This window comes from Rutilus rutilus (assembly GCF_951802725.1).
Source record: "Rutilus rutilus genome assembly, chromosome: 3".
Taxonomy (NCBI): Eukaryota; Metazoa; Chordata; class Actinopteri; order Cypriniformes; family Leuciscidae; genus Rutilus; species Rutilus rutilus.
Window position 1 is genome coordinate 53,187,399 of NC_140211.1, and position 23,624 is coordinate 53,211,022.

At 38.8% G+C, this 23,624-nt stretch overlaps 1 protein-coding gene across 1 annotated transcript in view; it reads left to right on the forward strand.

The window, feature by feature from the left end:
* The window catches only part of zfhx3b (zinc finger homeobox 3b), a 225,595-nt gene that overhangs the window by 56,037 nt on the left and 145,934 nt on the right, over positions 1-23,624 (forward strand). Inside the window, exon 4 of the mRNA XM_084403785.1 lies at positions 14,557-14,979. The gene's annotated coding sequence lies outside the window, so the exon portion shown is untranslated. The remainder of the gene's footprint in view (positions 1-14,556; positions 14,980-23,624) is intronic.

Below are 23,624 nucleotides of genomic sequence, written 5' to 3' on the forward strand. Positions count from 1 at the left end.
GTCGTAAACATCCAGTTCTTCTGACACCGCACTACAATGGCAGGGTTGGGCAAAATGTGGAATTTAAGAACTGGCTCCTTTTCAGTTCATGAGTTAGAATGTACAATTAGCCACACACAACCTACCAGATGTTAAATTGGAATAACAGAAAAGTGAAATTTGAATTGTAATTCAAAGAAATGTAATGCAATGTAAAATATAGAAATGTAAAAGAGTTGCGGTGAGAAATGTATTTAATTACAACCAAAAATAACAAAAAAGGTAAATAACTTAATAAAATAACTTTTTGAAGTTAAATCAACTCTTCACCCATATCATGGTCCATTTATATTAAGTAAGTTTAAGTCGTATTTAAAACAATATTGTTTTTACATTATTATTATTATTATTATTTCATGATCATTTCGATTTGTTTCATTACATATAAATTAAATACTTTCCGAAATATATATTTGAGAATTATTTGTTACAGAACCATAACATCATCTTTACTGAATACAGGCAATTGTGCCTTCCTTTTCACTTTTTCTTTCTTTTCAAGCTTTAGTGAAATATGTCAGTCTTTTCCAAATGTGAACTTTTTACATTTATAAATGATATCCCAGATAATATGAAAAGCAAAACTGGGTTATTCTCTTTTTCAGCTCTGTTGGCTGTACTGTCTGGTATTAAACAGAGTTTTTGTAACAAATCCACCGCATGTCTGCTTTTTTCTTCCTTTCTGTTAACTACCACTCTCCGTTTTATGTCTTGATAGATTTTCAGTCCTTCCCTTTAGCCCTTCATTTTTTTTTTCTCCATATCCCCATTTTTCTCTCTTCCTCACGAAACCCCCTCGCTCCCTCTCCTACAAGGCACACTTGTTATTTCTTCGTACAAGGTCCCGTAATTAAGTTTGACATAAGCGAAGGGATTAAATATGTGGTTTGGGAGGGGGAGAAAGGGGCTCTGTTACAATCTCAAGGCCAGCTGTAAAATGGAACCAGATTGCGACACTTGGAGTTGGAAAGTTTGGGAAAGCTGCCGAGACTGAAGCTGTGTGTTCAAACAGCACTGGTGTATGAATCCCTCTACAGCGTGAGAGTGGCCAAAAAACTACTGCTCCCCCTGAAATCCACCCCGTCTGAAAACCTGCCCCTGCTCACATGCTAATAGACCACAAGCTCCCCAATGCCCACATGCCAAGCGTCCATGCCAATGGTATTACTATGGTAAATGGCCCTGAACCATGACTTATTTCTGTCTTAAGAATTTCTTTTACTTTTTTTTTTGTAGTTGACACTTTTAAAGTTAATACATACTTATTTAAAGGGATAGTTCAAAAAAAAAAAAAAAAGATTATCAATAGTTAAATGTGAATAAAAGCCTAAATTAAATCTGTTCATCATATAAAGCGATCGAGTCTCTTCAGAAAATTTGGACTAAACCACTCAATTCACATGGATTCGTTTTACGATCTCTTTATTAACTTTTAGAAGCGTCAAAGTGGTAGTTGCGTAGCTGTCAATGGAGGGACAGAAAACTCTCAGATTTCATCAAAAAGATCTTCATTTGTGTTCCGAAGATGAACGAAAGTCTTACAGGTTTGGAACGACATGAGGGTGAGTAATTAATGACAGAATACATTTTTAAAAAATTGGGTGAACTATCCCTTTAAGAATTATCTTTTAATTCAAATCAAGTATACTGTAGCCCTTTTATTGGTTGCTTGCATAGGATGCATTCATTCAACAGTTAGACAGAACTCAACTGAATTGAAAAAGTGCAGTAGGTGCGTTAATTCCCATAAATAATTGATTGTCTATATGTAAAAATGAATATGCTTATCCATTGTTTTGAATCTAACACTGATGCGCTGCCTCTCAAAAATGTAACAGTTTTAAAATTGACGCCCCGCCATGGCGTGAGATGCTAAAAAATGTGAGATGTGGCGTAACAACCAAATCCATTCATCTAGTGGATATTTACCTAGGCCAACAATTAAACAAATAGCGCTGATGGAATGCGAGAACATGTCCTGTGTAATGGCCCCTCAGACTGTTTTTATTTCATAACTATTTTCCTAAACCTAAAACCAGCATTCTTTGGATCAAAATATTACCACCAAGCCAAGGTACTTCCAAACAAAACCTCTCAGCCTGTTCAAAGAGCATTGTCTGCTTAGCTCCAAAAAAAAAAAAAGGAACATATATATGTATAAATGAATAAATGTAACACGTGTTCAGAGGATTATTACACTAGGAAGAGAGATTTTGGTCTTTCGTGCCAAAGACCTCTGCTTCTTTAGTCATAGGACTTTGGCCTCCTACGCCAAACCACTACTGCAGCTCTCTCAAAGAATCCTACATTCCTAAACAAAACACAAGCTCTCTCAGCCAAAACTCTGACACTCCAGCCGCCAAAACAAACACACGCTGCACCCTTTTCTCCCAGCCGCCAACCGTGCACATGATACATGCTCTGTAGCTGTTTCAATTATCACAATTTGAGCTGTTTCTCGAAATGTTGATTCACCCATTGTTTGCCTTGAACTTTGTAATTCAACTCCGCTGTCAGACACATGGATAATTTGCTGTCTGTCCTAATGAGTTCAGTGTTTTGGAGAGCCGTTTCACTAGCTAGCACTCAGCATGACACGGAGCGTGGAAATGCGAGCCGCGGTGGTCACGTTATAAAAGAACACAGCATCTCCATGAGATTTCCCTTCTCCGTGAACTCTGTGCGGTCTTCGGCGGGAACTTTGCATTCTTAAATAACTCGGGCAAAAAAACGCTTCTAATCTTAATGAGTCTGAACAGCAAATCTCTCATCTGTGGCAAAAAGGGATTAGGAAAGCAGGGAGAAAAACACTGCTGTTCCACTTTGATGAATTGTGTTTAGTAAATCCCTGGGTATGAAGTTCCTCTGACGAACAAAGCGCTGGAGAAGCATGGATGTTTTTAGACAACATAACTTATCAGAGAGAAACAGAACATGCATTTAGAGGGAAATACAAAGGAAAAGCAGATTCGTCACTTCGGCAAATGATAAAAGTGGTTAACTCTTTTTCTCAATCCACTTAGTTAGTTTGGGTAAAAAAAAAAAAAAAAATCAACCTAAAGTAGCTTTGCACAAATTAAAGGCATTGTGTTTCTCCCGGCCTTATCATCCTCGTGTTTATTTATTTTTACATGATGCGGAGGGTCTTTGTTAACTGTAAATAAATAAATTGATCATTTCCTGCCTCTTAGCGGAGATGCTATAAACAGCTGTCATAGTGATTAAGGAGTTAATGAATAGGCATAAGCGGAGACCATGAAGCTTTGCAGTTTTGAAGCAAATTGTAAAGTTACACTTGGTCTTGGCTTTACTTGAAACTTTCCCGGGGCTTTGTTGTAGGTTCATTTGGTTTATTCGGTATTTATTAAATAACCTACTAAAAATATGATGAATCTGAAATTCATTTTGAAAATTCATTTATTTGTAGCATGCCATTCTTTTTTATTTAAATCACAATTTCAATCATACATTTTAAGTTTGACTGTTGTTGGAGGAATAAAATATAATATTTGTGTGCGTGTGTGTGTGTCCTGGTAAACCCTACATTATGGGGACAAAATGTCGTCACATATACATCTGGTCGCCAGGAGTCTTCTCTTGAGTGACGGATAACATCTGGGAAGTCTGTAGCTATCACAGAATACATGGGCCCTATCTGCTCCTCCCTCCTCTTATACACACTCACTGTTTTCCCTTCTCCCTTTGCGTTATTCGGTTCATCCATGAATGTATCACTACGTTATTGATTTCCCATTAACCCCTTCCAATCTGGGAGGATCTAGGCGGATTGACGCGTAAACACCCATTTCATTGATTAGCCATGCGTCAATCATTTTAAATTCTCATTTTGACTTCTAGTTTAGCTCTGTCTACTTGTTTAGTATATTACTTCCTCTCACAGGCCTGTGGTGTATTGGTCTCAATGCTTTTGTCGCCACAATTTATTTAACCTTTGCTCATGAGCGCAGTGGCTCAACACATCTGATGCACATGCCCTAACCAGCAGGCTATGGTTCTGATGGGCCTTTTTTATACGTTTAAATATTCCTTTGCTTTTGATATGTTGTGTGATGCCCCAAGTTTTCTCTGTTAAATATTACATACTCTTGGCTTCTCATTGATTTCTCTCAGTTTTTTTTCTCCACCTCCTTTCCCATCTCTCTCCACCCCTCCTGCTGTTTCTGACAAGTGCTTGCTAATGCTCAAGTAGCACAGTGCCTCTAGGTCACACATGTAGACGTGCATCAGAACTAAAGACACGTAGTGTTCCCATTTGAATTGACAATTCCCTGACAGAACGTCTATGATCATCCAATGGGCTGAGCGGTTCTCTGACATCCATCTTGATAAAGTGCTGCATGGGCCTTAACTTGGGCAAAGATGGAAAGTGAGCCATTGTGTTAGCCTATAATATGTGGCATAAGAATAGACTTGCATGCAGACTCTTGTTTTCTATGAGGTTTTAAATCAACGGTCTGTCAGCTACATATACTCCTGTGTCATTTTCTGTGAACGAAAGTATTGTGCGTGTGTAGAAGTGGGTGGAAATGCATGCATTTCAGCTTTTTCAGGCTCTAATCTTTCTTTCTTTCTTTCTTTCTTTCTTTCTTTCTTTCTTTCTATGTAAAAATAATAATAATAATAATAACAATAATTTGTGACATCGAACAAAGAAATAAATTGAACAAAATTCCATTGAAGCAAAGGCTTTAAAATTATGTTGGAGAATGTGATCATCAGGTTTTATACAATCTCGTGGATTTCATGGGAAATTTTAACGAATTTTACGAGTTGCCCAATTCGTATGAATTCGTACTAATTACCTACCCCTGACCCCGCCCCTAAACCTACCTGTCACTGGGGTTTAGACAAACGAATTCGTATGAATTAGCCACCTCGTAAAATACGTACGAATTGGTCATGAGATAGCGTTGGAAATTCTGAAATTCATGACCAACTTTTTTACCCATTTAAAAAAAAAAATCAATCTTTTATGCTGATGACATAATGTGTCATATTATAAAAATAAAAGGAAAATTATGTAATTTATAAAAGTAAAAAATTCAGCACTTTTGGAGCCCTCGGTATATGACCGTGCAGGAGTGTTAGTGGAAAGCAGCAGTTGCATGTGTTTAGAGTCTGACAGAGTGTAGTGTATGGTTTGCTCGTGTATTTATTCCCGTTCAGAGTATTTGCGCGAGATCGAATGCGCGTGTTCGTGCTTTTCTGTTTTTCTGGGAAGCACACGAGAGAGAAAAAGTGAGACGCGGAGAGCAAGAATATTTTATCAAGGCATGCCGCGCCTGTACCGGTCCAGCCGTCTGATGTACAAAGAGCCCAGAAGAAGGAGGTTCACAGCTGTTTGTAGACTATACGGACAGGAAAGGTCAATGTTGTAATGTGGCACGTTGCTGTAACGCGTTTTCATTTCTCCCCTTTCCAAAGCGCTCCCTTCAGTAGCACTGGTGCATTTAAATGACTGTTCTTGCCCGGAGAAGAATGGTTCAAGGCAAGCATAACCCCATTGTATTCTTTGATAAACTCTGTAAAATGCACAGTATAAGCTGAGGGAAGCAGCATGGTTTAAGGGCACAATTGCCGTGCAAATTTACCATGGAAAGTTCCGCCACCCTTCCTCTGCCGAAGTGAGAGAGGAAAAGAGAAGGATCGAGAGAGAAGAGTCTGACTGTTATCTGTAGATGCAGGGCAGAGAAGATTGTCTTTGTGTTTGTCATCTCGCTATGGGGGCTCAGCTGTAAAGGAACAATAGTGCTCTAATCCCAGCTCTGATGCCAGATTAATATTCAAGCCCACCAAAATATTAATTCCAGCCAAGAGCAGCGCATGCAAAATAATGTCAAAACACTCAAACAAATAAAGACAACAACGAATCGAGAACACACAAAGAAAACTATCCGGCTTGCTTCGGCGGTGTCCGCACACGCGCACACATCTCCGCGTAGAATTCGTCGTTAATCTTCATAATAATTTTGTTTTCAAAGCAGACTATTTGAGGTGTGCTATGTTGTTTTTCGCAGATTGTCTCTACTTAGCCAGGGGTTTTATTCTAGGATTTGAATATTTACAATTTGAAATAATGGAGGTTGTAAAAATAAACCCTGCTTTATGCTCTGTAATCCACAAGGCTCGAAATTGCCTCCCAACTTCAAAGACAGACCTGGAGTTGTCGGCCTTTAATATGATTTGATACGAAACTGTTGCAGCCACAGAAAGTGTCCGTTATCTAATTTTATGTCAGCGTTATCAGTGGCATCTAGCCGCATTGTGGATGGAAGACCCTGTTTACACCTGGTGTTAAGATGAGTTTTGGTCGATCGGATCACAAGTAGGCGAGGGAGACACATTCCCTTTACACCTGGTGTTTTAATCAGTCTCTTTTGTCCACTTTCAACCACTTCTGTCCTGATTTCTTTGAGGGGAGGGTTTTTTCCCAAAACTTTACACGTAATTTACATATGAACGTCCCCCGAGAAGACGGAAAAACATACGGAGAGCATCAGCTTTCGTTTCTGCTCTGACACCTGCAAGACCAGCCAAACGCTGTGAGTGTGTGTTAGAAATCAGGAACGGTGAGAGAACATTGTGCTTGGTACGTTTTTCTCCTTCAAACTAAACTTCAAAGTTTAAATCCCATCTGGCTAGAGCGCTTCCCAAAATGTTTAAGCATTAGTTCAGTAGACGGAGAGTAGCCGGTCTTTTATAACTGTTCGAATGAATTCGACCACATGAATGTTTACACTATGAAAGCAATCCGGTCGAATGAGTTTTTGACTACCTCTGGAAGTGGACAAGCTCAAAACGCTTTAGACCCCATTTACACCTGTATTTAGCGTCGTCCACTTGTGATCCGAACGACCAAAACGCATCTTAATACCAGGTGTAAACAGAGCCGAAGTGTATTAACGACCCTGTGCTCCCAATGGTGGCGTGGAGGTGGCAGATCCAGGGCTTTTCAGTCAACGATAGCTGGCAGCGAGGTGATTTTTATGGGTTGGGATGTGTCAAAAGAGTCTTGAAGGTTCCCTCTAGTGTCTGACAGGTTAAAACTTGCACTGGCCGGGAGAAGGTGGCAGGTGAAGAGTTTTAGTCACCATCATAGCTTGATGAACAATGATGCACTGCCTCTTTTTTTCTTTGGCATGAGGGCAAGAACAGGCCAATGAAGCAGAGCTGAGTGATCGGGCGTTCGGCACGGGTTGTCTGGATTGCATGGCTCTAGGTGTTAATGAAGTGTTTGAGGTCCTCTCCTGCTTTAGTATAGGTGCGATCCTTTGTCAGTTAAAGTTCGGTCAGCACGCACACACACACACACACATACACACACACACGTGTCTCTCAGTCACTAATCCAACAGCAGGGGATGGGTTGTGCTCTGGCCGACAGTGAGATCTTCTGCACAATGATAAGGTCTAATGTGATCTGGGCTAGTTAGATTAATCTCTCACACATGGCACTAAATATGAAGGGTCAGCTTATTTTAATCCTCAAATCTCCCCCACACAGACACATGGACCACTGTCTCACAAACTTCACCAATAATCTCACTCTTAATTCCTTATCTTAAGCCTTTATCTGCCTTTCAAACCAACCAAGGAGTGTTTTCAAATGTGTTTTTGATGGGCTTTTCATGGTGCACCAAAAAGATGATAAAAAGACTTTGCTCACAAAAACAGTTACGAAAAAATGTACACAGTTGCTGTTTTCTTGGCCACCTGATTTTTATGATTATTTATGGTTTTAATGTAGCAAAATCTTTTAGTTCAGGATCTTAAAGCTGTATTAGACCTGTGGTTTCAAACAGGTTTTATTTCAGGATCCAGATTTTTACATCAAATGGTCATAGTCCTAAAATTGTTTTTTTGTTTATGATTTTTGAGGATGTCACACATGATCCATCTGAGCATCAACCTAATTTGTGTCTAGTTTCTATCATTACAAATGAACAGTACTAAAATAAATACATATGTAATTAAACATAATATTAAGTAAAAGTCTTCCAAGTGAACCCATAATTAAGGCAGTCTGTTTTTTGCATTGTTCATGATTGTTTAAGATGTTTCATAACCTACCCGTGTTAACATCTACCTAATTTGTCTATTTTATATCAAGTTACAAATGAATTTGTGGCAAAACACAGTGGAATTTGAACACATTGCCTTTAACATTAACAATAAAAGAAATGTGGAGCATGTAGTCCCTTTACATTTTTATTAGCTAATCTTACTATAAATGCATTTAGTTGTATTTTGCATTGCAACCCAGTTTTGGGCTGATCATGAACCTTTATTTGGAGGACATTAATGGAAGTCATTTTAGGAAGTAAGGGTGTAACTACATATTCAAAATTTAATTATAAAAATACGTCATTAAAAAACTGATAAAGACTGTCCACTATTCTAAACGTCTCTGGTGGTTAGAGTCCTGATAACACCCAGCCCACAAAACATTATTTGTTTAGTATTATATATATGTTTTTTTATATTAATAGGGTGCCATTGATATTTCCATGTCTATCTGTGAAGAAGTTATGCGTGATCCAGCTTTCTCTCAAGCACCCTCAAATAAACCATCACGTGGGTCTTCGGGATCGCATCGCTCATATCTCTTTAAACTGTTGTTGATATCCAGCCACTGACATGTGACATGTCCTTTAAAGGGAATATCATGAGGGATGTGTCCAAATGTAATTGTCCCATTTTCCTTCTGGGGCTTATTTTGGGGCTGTTTTGCTCTTTGTTGCGCTGATTGATTTGTTCCATAACCGATTTAAATTCACACACAACAAAGATAAGAAAGTGCCCAGCTTTTGAGGGAAGTCAAGACAAATTGAGGTCAAAACTTCATTTTGATGCAGTGTCTGAGATACTCTTGGATTCAGGTAGACCACTGGGATTACTGTCTAAAACGGGTTATTGTTTAAAAAAAAAAAAAAAAGAAAGAAAAAGACTTGGTTAATTTGTTGTTTTGAAAACCTGTTTTCCTGTCTGAAAGTGTGTCATATGTAGACAGATGCAAGAATATTTATTCAGACACTGAGATTGTATTAGGATGTTATTGTTTACTTCGTTACCCCATCACAAACACACACTTTTCCAGTGGTACAGTTTTCTGCCAAAATCCAACCAACACAAATCAATTTGAACAAAGATCGCCCTATTCTGTAGCCTTAATTAGAAGAAAATTGTAAACAGACGCACGCCTTTCTTAAGGGATTATCCATACTTTATGACAGAGCGTTTGAAGTCAGGAAGCTTTCTGAATCAGCATTGCTCAAGTGGGACTCTTATAGGACATTGTTGTCTTCAATTATTTTCCCCTTTTATACGTGTCTGTATGAAGCCAGGATATCATCTATTATTTAGAGATGCAATCGTTTCTGTTTATCAGGTCTTTTTAAAAAAAAAGAAAAAAAAAAGAAGGGGGTTATCTGTATGCATCACTTTTTTGATTAAACGGAACAAAGCGTAATAAAGCAAGAAGGGTTGAAATGGCTGCTCGTCTCTCCTGCTCCGCAGATTCCCGACCTTTATTGTCATTTAATGCAACAATGCTGAGCGAGAAAGAGATCTGAAGAGCAACTGGCACTATGCTACGCCAACACACAGGGAAACACAAGTTCGGTTACACAAATACACACACGTTTGTACTGAAACTTTCTCAGAAGCGCTCTCCTGCACACTATTGAAGCCGGGTCTACACAGGAAGCTGACATCTACTTAATCTTGCAAACAGTTTAGGCTTATGAGAGTATCTAACACTGATTTGTTCAGGTGCTGATCACTGCTGTGTCCCTTTAAATAAACTGGTTTCAAAGGGATGTAATTTCCTGGAATTTAATTGGACATTAGATTTTGGTGTTTATAAGATTGATATCAAAAAAAAAAAAAAAAAAGATTCTATCATTTATTCACCCTCATTCCATTCTAAACCTGTGTGACTGGAACATAAAGGGAGAAATTCCGAATACTGTACTAGTCACTCTATTCCACACAACTGAATGTAATGGCATGCAGTGGTGTTCTGAGATGATGAGGCAATTCCTGAGAGAATTTTTTTTTTTTTTTTTTATCAAATGTAAATTAATGTCCCAGTTACACTTAATGTCACATTTTCCTGATTAATTTAGGATTTAGGTGGTCTGTTTAAAACTAAATGGGCTCAGGGTAGGCAAGAGAGACGTGGCGTCCTGCTTTACCATTTATTTAATTTTTTTGTACAGTGCAGTCCATATGCCATGTTCCAATGCTTTGGTGACAAATATGCCATTATTCACCGATAATCATTCATTCCAATGGGCTGTTAACCACTGCAACTGGATCACTGGATCACTGGGATCACAGTTTAAGTATCTGATCTGTCTGATTTTCAGACTGGTCTTATGAACTGGATTGAAAATACTTAACTTTTGTGTTCCATAGAAGACAGAAAGTCTTAAGTAAGTAATGCCAGAATGATCAAACATTTCAATTTTAATTTTAAGACTTTACTGTGCGGTCACATTTACCATTGCTCTGTGAAATTTTGCGGGTGAAATTCAGTCATTTCAATAGGAATCCATGTGATTGTAAATTTCATGAGGACAAAAGAGATCCCCATGCAGATTTTGCATCGGGTTAAGTTGGTCATGCAAATTCACTGCATTGACATACAGAAACCTGCTTGGTTTGAAAGTGACTGTTGTGAGTTGTGCTTCATAAGAAATCGATTAGAAACTATTCCTTTAAATTAAACCAAGTTTCTCAATTATCTGAGTCATTTTCATAAGCAAGAAACCTTGCAGCTGATTTTTCTCTGTGCTCTCTCCAGTCGCAGACACATCCATTGGTGCCTAACTGTCCTTTAGAGACTCTGCTATTGGTGATTAGTGTGGCCTTGACATAAACGACTGGATCAATACGTGATGCAAGCAGTCGGCCAAGGTCACTGCCCCTGCTGTACGATGACCTGGCTGGGCTCGGTCAACCACTGCCTGATAAATTCAGGGTGACTGACCTTTGCTGACCTAGGCAGTGCATGTCGGACTGACCAGAGAGACTTGGGCTATGGTATCAGGTCTTTGGGCTGCTTCTATAATGAAGTGTTCAGTATTGCCTTCCTGTCAGTCAGTAATTAAAGGAAGAGATATGAAGCCTAAGATAGGTGTTGAATGGACAAGCAGGCCATTGGCTACAGAATAGCAATGAACAGGCAGTGGAGCAGTAAAGTGACATGTAAACTACTCTGATATGGACTGCTAATGGCTGCCTGGAAGATGGATTAGATGCACCGCCTGAGAGTGCTGTACGCAAACATGCACAGATCTTTAAATCTATATGACGAGTGCCCAATGTCTAAATAATTTACCAAGAAATGGAACAATTTAAATATTTCTTAATTTAATTTAATTTAATTTAATTTAATTTAATTTAATTTAATTTAATTTAATTTAATTTAAACAGCCTTTCAGAAATTTAAGACTTGCTAAGTTTTTTATATTATTATTTAATTTAATAGATATTTTATTGTATTTATATTGTGACTTTAAATCTTACAATTCTGAGAAAAGAAGTCAGAATTGCGAGACATAAAGTTGGAATTGCGAGAAAAAAGTCGGTATTGCGATATCTCGCAATTCTGACTTTATTTCTTGCAATTGCGACTTTATGTCTCGCAATTCTGACTTTATATCTTGCAAATGCGAGTTGATATCTTGCAATTGTCACTTTATAACTTGCAATTGTGTGTTATAAAGTCAGAATTGCGTGATGAAAACGTGCAATTGCAAGAAATAAAGTCAGAATTGCGAGATAAAAAGTCGCAAATATCTTTTAAATTGTTTTAATCCATGGTGGAAACAAGCTTCCATAGATGTAGGGCTTTCCCACTGCAGGTGAGGGGAATCCTGGGAATCCCGGCTTCCCAGTCATCCATGCAGCCAGCTGCCACCACCTGAAACCTTGCACATTCCTCCGTCCACTAACTATTTAGTTGTCAGTGATTTGGTTAAGTGGAATTGACTTTTATCTTCACTGTGCTGTGGGGCTGCCACTGGCGATACACATTCCCCCATCCCTCAGCCGCCTGTCTGCTCTCAGCCCCTGTGTCACATCTAGCACATTGCTATTGGCAGCCGAGGAGCGGCTGATCAATAGCCCAGGTCAGGGATGGCCCGCGGCCCTGCTGCGCTGCAGGCTGGGGTATTGATCCAGATCCACTCCGTTCCACTGCTCCGCCCAGCGTAAGGCCACAGTCTGCCCAGTGCAGAAGGTGCGAATGGGGAGGTATGGCCCGAGAGAGCACTGCATAGGTGCTTTTCAGGATGCATGCATTTACAACACACCCATGCGAATGAACTGCTCTAGAAACATTTAAGGCCAGATTTACTAAACAGGGCAAAGTTAGCATCTGAGCACTATTGGACAACACTAGCCAATGGGAGTGGAAAGTTCTGCTCGTGATCTACTGATGACGCGCACAATAAAGATACAGACACAGCCGGATAATTTCCATACTGAACAACAGCGAATACTCTATACTCTATACATCCATACTCTACCAAGAGCAGCGAAAATTAGCGTCTGGTTTAAGATGTGCTTTTTTTTTGGGTGGTAAATAATTTTCACCGCGTGTCTTTAGTAAATCCTGACTGCAGTTTTTGGTGGAAGCTGTTAGTAAATCTGGCCCTTAGTGTTGTCCAAGTTTAACCAGTACAGTACAAAAGTTTTTCTTATTGCAGTCAGGCCTTTATCACGTATCAATATTGATCACTTGTTTGTATGTGTAGAACTATATGTAGAGCTAGCATCACCCAATGTTTTTAAAACTCCCATCTGTCATTGGTCAGATAAGCCAGGCCGCCAAAGATATATATAAAGTATAAGAATAAAGAAAGGGAAAAAAGACCAGAATTTAGACTAGAATGACTAGAGTTTGCACATAATATATATATTTTTAAATATTTACACATTCAATCTTATTTGTACACCTAATATGTTGAAAGAAACTCTGTTTCTCGTCACATTCCGATAAAATTGACACGAATCGCGTAAATATATTTCAACAAGGCAAAAAAGTTTGTGGTTTGCGTCACTGGTTGTTTAACTTTTCTGTCATAAAACAATTATAAATATTAAATGTTTGGCTACTTACCTTAGTCTTTCGCCATTAAAACTGATGCATCATGTTTGACTTCTGTGAACTGTACAGCCCACTTTCTCATCCTTTTAAATCTTTTTGACATTGACTATCAGTGTTAGACCACTGAGGCAGACTAACATTTTGTCATCCAAACAGCAAACAGAGCAGTGCCTAACGAAGTGCAGCAGAGTAGCATCACACATTGTAAATACTGAGGGGAACAGTTTGGCAATTTCTAACAATCGGCAGGGACTGGTCCCCCTCCATGCCTAAAGAGGTTACGGCCCTGGCGCGGAGAGACCAGACGTAAGCCGGCGTCGAAAAAGTTTAGACCTCCGCACTCCATCCATTTATCATCAATCTCGGAATACCCGTCGCACCTCCTCCTCCTCCGTCCCCTCACAAGTGTGCCTGCCTCGACTGCTTGTTTTTGTTGCAGTTTTAAGTGCTTCTCCCAGGAGCTCCTCATCAACAACTTAATAAGAGCTCTTGGGAACAATTAAACAGCATCTTTAACCCTGCTCTATCCACAGAGGTAAAAATAATCATAAAAATGTTGCCAAATAGAAGCGACTCCAGGGGGACCGTTCAGAAATCACAGTCTGTCTCCTTCTCTGTCCTTTATTCCCTCAACTGAAGCCCAAGCAGCACAGGCGAGAGCTGTCAGAGCCATAGCCTATGATAGACACATTTACTCGGCTTTCTATCCCAGCCCCATGTGGCGTTCCCTTTTGCTTTTCCCTCCTCCTTTTTTCTCTTTCAATGTTGGAACTGACATGTGAATAAATATGTACTGTCTAAGTGGCTTTGTTGTTGTGTATGAGAGATCTTCCGCAGAGTGCACAATTATGCATGTTATTACAGGAATATGTCTTGTTCTGGTTATGGGGGAAATTAAGTTTCTCCGGAAATTTCGTTTTTTTTTATGGAGAGACAGAGCCTCTAATGCCACGAGAGGAAAAATTACTCAAAGAAATGCATTTATTACTTAATATAATCTGGAAAATCATAAGGTTTTGTCCTGCAGCAGTAATAAAAATAATTATATATTAATTTTCTGTTCTCTAAAACAGCTTATTACAGAATTCAAAAGACTTGATAGAAGCCATATTGTTCTGTGTCCTCCCCTCCTGAAAGAGATTTAGCCGGCTCTTTCTCAGGGGGAACGAGCACGCAAAGCGAAAAATCTGCACTCACTTACGGAGCATAACTAACAATGGCCTCACCTCCTCTCGGCTCTGCTTTATAAAAGGCAAAGTGTGTGTTTATACGTCCGTGTTAGAATCTATTAAATCTGTTCCTTGTTTCATCCTTTGTTCAGTTGCATGAAAGAACTTTTGCTGTGAATGCTAATAGCTTGTTTTTATTTCTCATCCCTAGGTGGCGCTATCACTCCGAAAGGATTTTCCACAGACTGTGGATGCTTCAAACCAAATCTCAAAACCGGGTCTCATAGCTTTGAAAAAAAGAAAAAGAAACTGGAAATACCTGGAATTATAGGACTACATCATCCCAAGCCCTTGCCAAGGGACTTACTAGTAGTGCCCAGGCACTGGATCTGAAAGCTTTACATTCTTCTTTACTTTTGAATAAACCAACAGACCAAAAAAAACAAAAGAAGAAGACCTGATAGCTTTAGCACTAGCGATAGATTGCGGCCATCCGCCTGCCATTGCGCCAAACCTGCTGTGACCGCAAGGGTTGTGACCTTTCTGGCACCCACTTCAAACGGACACTTGAAAAGAAGGACGCGGTCAGAGAGGGCTTCCGAGCGGTGGCGACTGAAACCAAAAACCCCATCAGGTAAGGCTGTGAAGTCACTTCTCTTCCTGCTGGCAACACCCCCAAAGCTCCTCGGGGGCTTTTGAAGCCCAGTCGGCCCCCCTGTGTTCACGCCCACATAGGCTGCTTCTCCTCCATGCTGGGCCTACAGGAGAGTCCACTGTAGATAAAGGCTTCCCGGTTTGAAGACTCGATCACATGTCTGCTGCTGTAGGATTAGAGGGAATGTGTGCTGATTGAATTTGTTTGGCTCAAAGATGCTTAGGTGCAAAGAAGGTGACTGACTGATTGATTGATTGATTGATTGATTGATTGACTGATTGATTGAAAGTCAACATCATTGGCACTTGCATATTTGCATATTTAACTACGCAATGCAAGTTAGGTTGTACTACAGGAATATTCCAAAGTCAAATTCAAACTCTGTCATTAATTACTCGCCCTCCCGCAAGACTTTCGTTCATCTTCGGAACACAAATGAAGGTCTTTTTGATGAAATCTGAAAGCTTTCTGTCCCTCCGTTGACAAACTACCCCTTTAACGCTTCAAAAAGTTCATAAAGAGTTTGTAAAACGAATCCAAATGAATTGGTTTAATCCAAATTTTCTGAAGAGACTCGATGGGTTTATATAATGAACAGATTGGACTTTAGGCTTTTATTCACATATAAACTTGTATCAGCGCACAAACAGAAGCTCAATCGAATCTGTGAAAATGTAAACACTCACTGTACACTTACTCATACAAGACAACGTATATGCTAATATGATTTTAGTGTGAACAAATTGCTTACCAACTTATTCTGTATTTTACAACTTCATTAAATGACTAAAATGATGAGAAAAACTCAGCTCAAATAATACACAAGTCTTGACATAATTCATGTTTTTTTTTTTTTTTTTTACTTTCACATTTCTGCACACTTCCATTGAAAATACCTCACTTTTTGGAAGAGTTGAAATTACTTTTTGTGGTTATCAACAACCACAAATGCTGTCGATTGAGCTTAACTTGTATTAACCCAGAATCTATTCGTTTAATACTTGCTCCTAGAATGAGAGTAATTTTTGTTGTACGTCAATGATGGGAGATGCACTATGAACAAATTTCTCACCTTGAATCTGAATATACTATGAATGAATTTCATTTTTAATGCCTTATGGAGCTTTTTTCTGTCTGATCTGACCCTTAAAATGACTTGCATTGGTGTCTTTGGTGATTTATTAAATGATTTCTTTGATTTGAATAAAACCAGTTGATTTAAATGTTACCACATGGAGTACATTTGAAGTTAATTCTATAAAAATTGTACAGTGTAGTTACCGTGCTGCCCCGCTGTCTAGCATATTCGTGTGTAAATGTTAAGCAGTGATATTTTTGTTTCGCTAACATGACAGACATACATGCTCTTTAGCTGATCAAAATGATGGTATTCGCTGCTCTCGGTGTAACCCTGAAAGCAAATAAATAGTGTTTATATAATTAAGCATTTAAAAAGAAAACAGACGGGCAAGGAGGCAAGACACTCTGGGAATCAGCCAGGTTCCAAAAAGAGAGCAGGGCCTTTGTTTGAAAAGTTCAAAGTAATTTTGCCAAATTTAGGTCATTTGATATTAGTACACAGTGGGGAGCTGTCATTTGTGGGGAAAGAGAAAGCAAATAAATAAATAACCTAACAGATGGAGCACTAAAGCTTTTCGTGCATCTTGCTCATTTATTATTTTTTGCGCAAATCAAAAAAAAAGAGATGCAACACTTTAATGCATTAAGCAAAAAAAAATAAAAAAAATAAATCCATCTCTGCTAAACTAATTAGCGACTCCGAAATGGGCTCTTGCGAAGGGCTACGTCAAAGGTACGGGGTCTGAGGGGTCAGGCACGCTCACAACAGGACGAATGTAAGTCAGCAGAAGTCATAAGCGGTGAACGCCCCCGTCAGGAGAGCCAATTCCCCCCTCCCTCCTCCTCTTCACCCGCCTTTTTCCCCTCCATCCGAGAGCGCTAATGGAACAGTGCTCTTAGCCCAGGGCTCCGGCACCAGACCCCGCTCTGCATGAGGGATGTACTGCACTGCGGCCGGGGTCGCTCCCTTTGTGCCGGCCCTCCTTGGCCTCGCGGTAAAAAGAGCCATGCATGATTTCATACATGAAAGATATATGTAATTGGACAGCAGCAATGCCTATACGCCATATTTACAATTCTAAACAGAGGATGGGAGAAGCAATTCCCTTTATCTCTCTCGGTCATAGACTCTTTCTCTGCAAGGAACGAATTTCTGCATATCGCAGAGCCCACAAAAAATACATGAAATGCAGATTATCACACTTCTTATTTACTTTCATTATGGACGAGTCGAATGTGTCATTTTGACACAGCCCGGCTCCTGTCTCTTGCCCGGCTAGATCTGTGAGACAAAAATAGAGGAATAATTCCCGCTGGCCTCGCTGTACTGACTAATATTGTGGCGGTCCAGTTCCTGAAAGGGACGTCCCGACGCTTTGTTTATCCGCGGAGAGATAGCGAATGCATTTGTGTGTTTGTGGCCTTCATAATAATGCAGTATAATAATAGTGTTTCAGTTATTTGGTAAGGCTAAATTGCTCATTTTAATGCTTTCGATTGGCTGGGGAACATATACCGTATGTCATTTATTATTTTTATTTGTAAAGGTTTACTCTCTGTATAGCTGGACTTCATGCGGCATTGAATTTTCTGTGTGATGTTGTGTGTTGGGGACACACACACAGTCGTGTTGTTTGGTGGCCTGTTTTTAGGCAGAGTCCCTCCTGGAGTGTTAATGTAGTGCCAAGTTAAACACCTCTCTTGTTAATTGTCCTAACGAGCTCATGCTTTGCCCGTGAACGGCTTTTTTAATGGCTTGTTTTATGGGCGTGTGGAGCACCAAGGCCAGACGGGGTCTCCGCCGACCCTTACGGGGCAGCATTCATGTGTTACTGGTCGCGATGCACAGCCTGCCCCCCTTTTGACGTCAACCCTACCCCCACACAATTTTGCAGAAGCCCACCTGCCTCCGCGTCCTGGAGGTCACAGGGACGGGGGAAATGGCAGGGTTAAGCACCGTGCAACTATGTTCCAGCCGCTGTGGTCACTTGCAATTATACCCCAGCTACATCACCCACAAGGCTAGTTGCAGGTTTTAGGCTTTGGCAGCATTTTCTGATCCATGTTGTTCCACTTGGCCTTTTCCTCGTTCCTTAATTACTCGTATTTGCTCTTATTCTTACATTATTGTACATCACAATTTGTGAATTAGGAAACTGAACACAATATGTATATTTCAGAATAGAATTGTTTTGGTTTTTTTTACAAATATTTTTTCATTATGGTCAACTTAATCACCTTAATGCATTGTTTTACATTTGCATTTCAGACCATCTTAAACTATATTTACTGTTATCTGGGTAACACTTTATAATAAGGTTTCATTAGTTAACTACATTACTTCACATGAACTAATAAACTGCACTTCTGCAGCATTTATTAAGCTTTGTTCATGTTCATTTCAACATTTACTAATGCATTATTAAAATCAAAAGTTGTAGTTGTAAACATTAGTTAATGCACTAACAATGAACAGCTGTTTTTTATGAACTAACGTTAACAAAGATGAACAAATACAGTAATAAATGTATTTCTCGTCGTTAGTTCATGTTAGTTAATACATTAATGAAACCTTATTGTTAAGTGTTACCATTATCTGAATAAATTATTCATATTACATTCAGAAATGCATTACAAATCGTTTCTTACAATACTGTCGACATTTGTTTTGTCTGCATTTCATGTTTTGTCACTTTTCTGTTTATTCAGACTTCACACATAATTTTCGTCTTCAGGATGTTTCACTGAATTATTTAACTATATATTTAATTTACATATTTAAGTATTTTACACATAATTAAATTATGTCTTAATGACTTTTTAGATGTTTGACTGGTAACTGTTTATGTTTAAATATAATAATTGTGAGGCTTTAAAATCCAGCACACACACACACACACACACAATACAAGGCTGCATGGAAGAATTTGTTCCTGGGTTTGTTCTTTCATTTGTCTTTGAAAAAGATTTGTCAACAAAATGTCATCTGTCTAATTTTTAAGCTAACTATTCGTGGCATTTGGGTCATGAAATCACTGTATTTCTCGGTTGGAGACTCGGGGTCTTCTCTTTGAGATGAAATGATTTCCTGAGCAAAGCTTTGCACATAATCCTGCCATAGCTGTCAGATGATGGAAGTGGGGAAGGATTTACACGGTGACCCTTGGCGGGAGCCCTACATCGCTGTTGCCCTTCAGTGTCTTCTGCTTCCATCTGCTATACATGAAACTTGTTTGGGGACTGTGGACATATAGGCCTATATATTAAGCTTTGCGTTAACAAACCATATTTTTTTCTATAAATATGTGTATTCTCTTATTTTATGGACAGGACAGTCAGGTGGCCATATTTGTTTATTATGATTATTATATGTTCATATGTGAATTGTTAAATTGAATGGGTAGTGAAAACGCATATTGTTGGAGGTGCAGGCCTGAAATACGCAGATTGCACGCTTTACTCAATCTATATTGAATGATGATATCGAGATGCGGGGAAAGTATTTTTTCTTGATTCCTGAGATTTATGTTTGTGTTATTCTCTTACCTGCACAAAGATAAAATGGAGGTTGCAGAGAATCGGCGGTATGAGGATGAGCTGGTTTTGCAGTTGTAGCTCCTCTGGACGCAGACTTGCTCCAGGCTGCTTTTCTTTCTGATTGTTGCACGACCGTGAACAGAGACATTTGCACTGCTTAACCGCGCAGACAGTGAATATGATCCGTTCCTGGATTTTTAAAGGTTTGTTTGAATGTGCTTTTGCTGCTTTATGAAGATAGTACACTTACTGAGAAACATAAATGACTGTAGCCTATGTATATGTGTGGGCGTGTTTCTTCTCAGAGCTCGTGTCTTATATCGACAAAACAAATTATGATAGAATTTAGCCAACAAAATGCCCAGGTTGATTTTGGATTAAAGTAATAATAGATAAGATGATCGGTGACACACTAACACACACACACACACACACAGACAGAGAGACAGATGCACGCAGGTGTTTTATATTCAATTGACACATTCATATTTTCGGCTTTTTTCACTGTTATTTTAAGGGGGTATAATAGGCTAAATTATTTTTGTTTTGAAATATTTTCCAAATATATTATCCATTTATACATCTGGACCGTTTATGCTTCTGAGCAGGTCTCGAATGAAACCGAGCCTAACACACCATTTTACCGGTCTGTATGCAAATATAACGTACTGATTTTAAATATCCTGTGTAGAGATTCGTTGTTGTTTTTTTTATTTTTGTTTTTTTATTGCATCATTTATTTAGCGACAATTAGAGTTCAAATATGTTAATTCTGTTTTCGAATTACACGTTTTGGGGGCAGTGTTATGTAACTTTAACGATCCAAATCAGTATTAGAATGTAATGTAAGGGTAAATATTAATTAATTAGAAGAGAAAATACATATGCATAATTAATTAATTACTCAATCAAAAAGTTAGTGCGTAATTTTTTTTTTTGGAGAAGGACGAGATTAGACCTAATAAAAAAATGTAAAAAATGTTGTAACTTTGATTAATTAGTATTTATGATTGTAAATTAACTTTAAAAATATATATATATAATTAAGATGATAAATTGTCCTTTCTGTTGTGGGTTATTTAAAATGTTCGTCCTACCATCTACCCAAAACAAGAAACTATGTATTACCAGGAACGTTCTCCTTAATTAATTAGTTAATTAATTTAAAGTGATGCTGCTTAAAATCAATTTAAAAACGCATGTTGTTTTAATTTATTTGTTTTTATTTGCAGACATTGCGGTACACAAAACATACAGATGATGTGTAACAGCACAAAACAAAAAGACACGAACATATTTAGCCATGTACAGCCCTATGTTGTATTCATGAGCACAATCGTTGAAATATCCAAATATTAGTGAATATAAAGTGCGTTTTGACACAGTAAAAAAAAAATTATAATAATAATTACTCCGCATATCAGACATTTTGCGTTAATTAAGAGCGTCCACCTCTCTCATACTGGACATATTTGTTCCACATTTTATAAGTGCTCTATATTGTAGTCTATCTGTAAAACATCATTCTCATTACAAGTGTATGTATTTATTGACAGTACATAATTGGTTTTAATAGTTCATTTAAATGTTTATAGTTCAGAAACGGTAGCATTTAGGAAGAAGTAGGCTACTTCGATTAAACATTCTACATCACACAATAATATAACCATGTAAATAAAACAGCGTATTTTTCAAGCATTACAGTGGCATTTGAAATAAGAGATGGCATGTTTTCATGTGTAAAAATAACGATGCTTGTTCTGTTTGTCTTTAATGTGATGATAATTAAGACATTCCTTTGACGCGCATCATATTTGGTTCACTCACCTGCTTATCATATCTGCGAGCTGATTTATATCATAATAAGACCAATGTCGTGAAGCATGATGTTACACAGTCATAAAATAATTTTGCAGTAAGTGCAATATTATTTATTCTGTCTCACGGCGTTTATTTATTTATACAGTGCGGTTGTTTTCTGCATTATTATTATTTATGATTTCCATCATATCAGATTTTTTGTTTATCTGCTTTAAAATTGCCCCCAAAAACTCGAACACACACACACAAAAAAAGCTCTCCGATCGCGCGCGCCACACTCCTTTCAGGAGAGCTTCGTGCGTAAAGTTAGATGTTTGATGATGGTGGATAACATTTGAAGCAAGGAATCTAATTTGCAATCAGACATTAACTTTATGCATATGTGTGCTTGATTTGACGCAGTCCGGTGACATAGGACTGGTATAGATCAGCTGAAGATGGCAGATAGGGAACATATATCCCTGACGAGGCAGGTTCATGTGGTGTGTGAGCCCCTTGGCCAGAGTGAACATAAGAGGGCGCTGCCATTGCACCTGGTAACACGTCCTGCCCCATGCCGCCACCCGCGGCTTCAGGCCGGACAATGCTCTTGTGCAGTCAATGCCTCTGAGTCCCAGTGTGTGATTCTGACCATCCATGCGCCACAACTCTCACCTGCTCTGCTGCAGACAGTGCATGCGCCCGTTGGAGGGCCCTTTCCCAAAAAGCCTCTGCTGTTGACTGGTGACTAAGTTAAAGTTGCATTTAGTTAACCATGCAGAAAAATGTTAATTAAGCGCGATGCTCTTTCATTAGGGACGCATGGAGATGGAAAAACCTTTGATAGCTCTGCGAATTCGACTTGAACTTGCTTCCATTTTAATGCAGTGACGAAATTTCCTTTTCGATATATATTTAACCTGGACAAAAATGTTCTTCTCCTTTTGTTCACGTTACGAGACTCTTGTAGGCAGCTGTCTTTATTTCTTAAGGCTTTTGCCTCTTTTCATTTCCTCGCTGCTCTTTATTATTCAATTGTGGCACGCGTGGTCCATGAGGTTTTTGAAATAGGCCTGCTAAAAAAATGCATGCATATTTTTTTTTATTTTTTTTGTCTTTAACATTTTGTTTTCATCATAAATAAAATGGCAACGGATTGCGATTTTGTTACTGCAGTTTAGAGTTCATATGTGGAATTCATTGTTTGCACGGCGATGGGCCGAAGTTTACGCACACATCTCTAGTCAGATCAATCAGCATGTTCACCATGAGGGGTTGGTCATGCATATTTAGTTGTCTGTTCAGTCATTCCCAGTCATATTTAGGACAGAGCATTCGCGATTGATAGGACCTAACAGATAAGAAACACATTTAGCCTATATTAAAAGAGCATGCAATGACGATTATGCGTGTATCTGTTGAGGAAAACGAAGCTAAGCTGATATTTGCGTCCATAAATTCGGCTATCAAGCGCCAGACAGGACCACACTGCATATTCAAATGTGCTTAGATTGGGCATGGCAGGTTACAAAGCGACAGACAAGCTCTGATTCTGTCCCTTTTCACGCGCCGGCCTCTTATTATCTCACTGCCCCTCGAACTGTTCACGCACTCTATTTTCCATTCATTCATTTTTACAATCCCTCTTCCCCAAGAGAGCAGGCACATCACCAATCCTGAAGATTCTCTCAAGGCAAAATCTGTACGCATATCAAACACATCGACGTTTTATTTTGTAACTTTTCATTTGTCACTTCTGTTTTTTCCTCGCACGTGTCGGAAGTTAGTTTCTGCGAATGTGTAGTCCTGCTTAACATTGCACATATCTATGCAATGCACGCGTCAGCAATAATACAACATATGCTTTTAAAACTAGAACCTACATTTACGCGTGCATACACACACGGACACCCACGCGCTATCCACGCACACACAGCACCGTCACGTCTATTCCACGAAAAAGTGTTTAATATCGCTAATGTTTGTATAATGCATCGATAGCCGTTTGTGATAATGCTTCAGTATGTGCAATGGGTTTCATAGAGGCAATAGGTGTGTTTCCTTGAAAACCCCAAAGCGAGGAGTTCCATGCTCTCCAACATATTCACAATGATATTACATGAGATTGAAATAAAATAAAATACAATGCTTATTATATTCTAAATATTTATTAAAACACAACATTGCACTGCAGTGGTATAACATTG